The sequence below is a fragment of the Mus caroli genome, chromosome 6 (genome assembly GCF_900094665.2).
Source record: "Mus caroli chromosome 6, CAROLI_EIJ_v1.1, whole genome shotgun sequence".
Taxonomy (NCBI): domain Eukaryota; kingdom Metazoa; phylum Chordata; class Mammalia; order Rodentia; family Muridae; genus Mus; species Mus caroli.
The window spans coordinates 86,571,004-86,574,947 of record NC_034575.1 but is presented as its reverse complement, the minus strand read 5'-3'; the positions used below and the strand labels follow the sequence as shown (position 1 = coordinate 86,574,947).

At 53.4% G+C, this 3,944-nt stretch overlaps 1 protein-coding gene across 1 annotated transcript in view; it reads right to left on the bottom strand.

Moving 5' to 3' along the window:
• Aldh1l1 (aldehyde dehydrogenase 1 family member L1) overlaps positions 1-1,286 on the bottom strand; it is a 47,919-nt gene extending 46,633 nt beyond the window's left edge. The window contains exon 1 of the mRNA XM_029478231.1: positions 1,045-1,286. The gene's annotated coding sequence lies outside the window, so the exon portion shown is untranslated. The remainder of the gene's footprint in view (positions 1-1,044) is intronic.
• Between the last annotated feature and the right edge of the window lie 2,658 nt (positions 1,287-3,944).

Genomic DNA, 3,944 nt, shown 5'->3' with positions numbered 1-3,944 from the left:
CAAAAACCCCACTTGGCTTCAGTCAGGATGGCTGCAGATCAGCCGTTATCACAGCTCAGGGACAAGAAGAAACATGGAGTGAGGACTGTCACATAAAGCTGGCCTTTGGCCACACAGCAAATGAGAGTCTGGAGGGTCTACTGAGCCCCAAGGCTATAGGGTGCAGACTCTCACCCCTGTCTTCTTGTCATGGGACATCNCCAGGGGCTGCTGAAGCCTTGGGCCTTCAGGGACTCAGAGGGCTCCTGCTCCGCAGGTCCCTTCTTCTAGCCCCTGGGTCAGGACAGCAGAACAGTGGCAGGAGCCCTCGGTCTATAGCCTGCTGCCGTCCCATGCTGGGAGCAGACCTAGTGGTAGTCAGGGTTCACCCCATGGCCAGACATTCTGCTAGAATACAAGGAACCCTTTTCTATAACTGCTCAAGGCTGACCCTGTCCTATGATAGCCTCTTTGCCCTGGCTCCAGGTGGGGGTGGATAAATCCCTCAGGGAGTCAAGATCAGACACTTCCATGATCCTGGGTGTGGCTACAGGGTACAATAGAGCAACCCAGCTCTCAAGCCTGCAAGGCCTTAGTGAACTGCCACCTTCCCTGTGTCTCAAATGCCTCTGTAAAATATGTCCCTGCTGTCTCCTGGGCACAGAGAACTTATATGGACAGAGGACAATGCCAACACTCACCACCAGCTGCCTAGGACCAGAATTCTCCAGGAACCTCAGGAGAGGTGTACTGTTAAGACTCCACACCTCCACATTTTACAGACCAGAAGCCAAGATTCAGCTGTGCTTAAGAAAACTCCCAGGACATGAGCCTGGGGTGGTGGTGCACGCCTTTAATCCCAACTCTCCGGAGACCCAGGCTGGTCTACAAAGCTGGTTCCAGGATAGTCGAGGCTACTGGGGAAAACCTCCCTCAAGGTGGGAAAAAAAAAAGGGCAGGAACTGTAGTTCCCAGGGCAGGAGCTGCGGATCCAAGGTTCAGCGGCTGCCTGTAGTGGAGAGGCTCTGGGTGCCTCTCTCAAAAACAAAAGAAAAAGAAACTTACCCAAGGTCAAAGACGGGGAGTAGGGAAAACAGGGTCACCGGCCCAGGGCTCTGGGCTAGCAACCCAGAAGTACCTGCTAGCTGCGAGGGTCAGTCAGCTGTCAGCAGTCAGCACAGGGGCAGCAAGCTCCCAAGCTCGGGTCTTGTGCAGAGAGGGTTAGGGTCAGTGCTCCTCCTCCAGGCAGAGAAGAGGCGGGTCCTAGGGCCCGTCTAGCCTAGATCTCTCCAATCATAGGAGGCCCTACGGCCAGGCCCCCAGATATGACCAATCAGGGGATCTTTCCCTAGTCCCTAGAATGGGGTGAGGGATTTGGGAAGTGGACTAGCAGAACCAAGCTCAGGTCATCCGTCCATTTGCGGGGACCTTGCTCCCCAGAGGGCTCCGGCTTTCCCTTCTGCAAAATGGGCCACCATCGTCTATAAAAAGCACCGCGCAGCGACAGGCACGTCCTCAAAAGGCTGAGTACCCATAGCTTGGTCGGAGACCTCCCCGCCTTCCCGCATCCCCCATTCCGGGTTGAGTTCATTGCCTAGCATGCCCGGAGCCTAGCTGGTCACCCACGGCTCAGAGCCAGCCGCTGATTCACCAGACCAGACCGCGATGGGACTTCAGTGAGCCTCAATCCCGAGACTGGAGATGGGCATAGACCCACGAGTGAGGAGGCGAGGAGGCAGGAAGCAGGAGGCGGGTCTAATCTGTTGAAGGTGGGGCCTTTGGAAAGTGCAGCTGGGAAGGGAGGCGAAGGGAAGAGCAAGCCCTAGCTGGCCTAGTCCCCCGCCTTCAGGATTTATGTTATTTGGGTCATTTCCTTCACCCAAGCATGATAAGCAAGGAGCACAACGCTGGTGACTGAGACATGCAAGGTCACCCATCTGCTGTGGACTTGGGGTTGTGTCCTGGTGGGCCTGAGATTCTGAATCCCATGCCCTTCCCACCACCTCTTCACGGCCTCCTCTGGTTTTCTTCTCAGAAGTTCTCCTCTGGCCCTTCCACCTTGTCNCAGACCCCCTCCCTGGGCAGAGTCATTGTCCTACTTGAGAAAAGTCAGAAGACAATGGGGTGGGGGGTGGGGTCCAGTGACACGCCCATCACTTCCTGACCAAAGCTCTGTCCTGCAGGCTCCCTCCCAAGGATTCCCCCCCCCCACACACACACACAACTACTCCATTAACCGTCCTGCCACTCAAACCACCTCTGAGACTCCTTACTCAAGCTCTTCACCCCTCTTCAGTACACCAGGCTGGCTCTAACCACAACCTTTGCACTGGCTCTGCCTCAAGCAGACCCTTGGATTGTGATAGCAGGCACNTCTGTGTCTGGTAAGCCAGCCAATGTCTGGCTCTGGGTTGCTCAGCCCAAACATATTGTACCCTCCACACAACCTAAGGAGCCTCTTGGGCTCCTCTGTGCCCCTCCACTCTCAGTTACTGCCAATAGAGAACTAGCCATACCCTCAGTGCCCCCTGCCCTCTGTGCATCTGCTCTCCTACCAGACTGTAAGCTCTCTGAGATCAGGAAATGCAACAGTTGTCTTTCCTACTTCCTTAACAAGGCAGATAATAGTNGCTCAAAAAGTCCTCCAGGACTCACGCACGGACTTTTCCGCGTTGTTTACTATCTCCTTGAGTTAGGAAGCTCCCGCTATTAACACACCACATCTTCAGAGAAGCTCTAACTTTCCTTTATGACCCTCCAGTTTCAGTGTTATCCATCTTATGCCACCCACAGGAGTATGCGATGACCCAGCACCAGGTGGCATGCTTGCAGGTAAAGGGCTAAAATCTGTATGTAGCATGATTAAATGTCAGGATTTGGTGTGCTCTGTACTCGGCAGTTGGAATGGAGTTGGCAGAAGGGTGGGTGACGGAATGTCCCAAAGGTCAGCCTGGAAGCTGACTGTCAAAACAAGATCTAGGGAAATCTGCAGGGATCTGTTCTATTAGGGCACTGAGCAGAAAGGGGGCACAAGCAGCATTTCCTGTAGTAATGGGGGCCTCTATGCTGCTCTTCTCATTTATAAAAATGCCCAACAAAAGCAATGTAACGGAAGAAGAGCTTGTCAGTGCTCATGGTTTGAGATTATGGTCCGGTCCATTGTGGAAGCAAACGCATGTGTGTGAGCCAGCTGGTCACATTGCATCTGCAGTCAGGAAGCAGAGGGTGGAGAATTCTGTGTTCAGCTCACTCTTTCCTTTTTATGCAATACTGAACCTCACCATACCAGGCTGCCACCCATCCACCCACATTTAATGGGGGCAGGTGGGTCTTCATGGAACTTGAATCTAGAAACTCCTTCACAGTTGTTGCCAGAGGTTTGTTTCCAGGGAGACCTGAAATCCCATAAAATGGACAACGGAGATCAGCTGCCACAATGAGGTTCATAAAAGAAACACAAAGTTTTTAGAACATATACTGGAGAGAAGGCCAGCAAGGATGCACAGGGTTAGCAAGAGCGCCAAAGAAGATGCCCCTGACTCTCCAGATTTAACTGGCAGAAGTGTCACAGATGCAGATGTGGGCTGCGCTTCCTGAAGGGTAACAGAGAGAGGAGCTCAAAGTGCAGAAATGAAAGTCTGGGCCTCACTGCCTCCACCATTCGCTTTCAACANCAGAATGCTTGTCCTAGGTCTGCCCCCACGCTAGCATACCTGCCCCGGGAGCCTGTCCCTACGCTAGCANTCCTGCCCAGAGGGGCTACACTTGAGGGACTGACCAAGATGCATGTCGGTGCTCTTGCCTGACTTTTGAGCTTCTTGCTGTTATTNGGTGTGGAAAGCAGCTCTGACTTGCAGCTGTGACACTTCCTGCAAGTTGAATGGGCTCTAGGGAAGTGATGGGGGGGGGGGGAAGGTTTGTTCTCTGAGCTAAGGTTTCCCAGGCTGACCTTGAACTGGGAATCT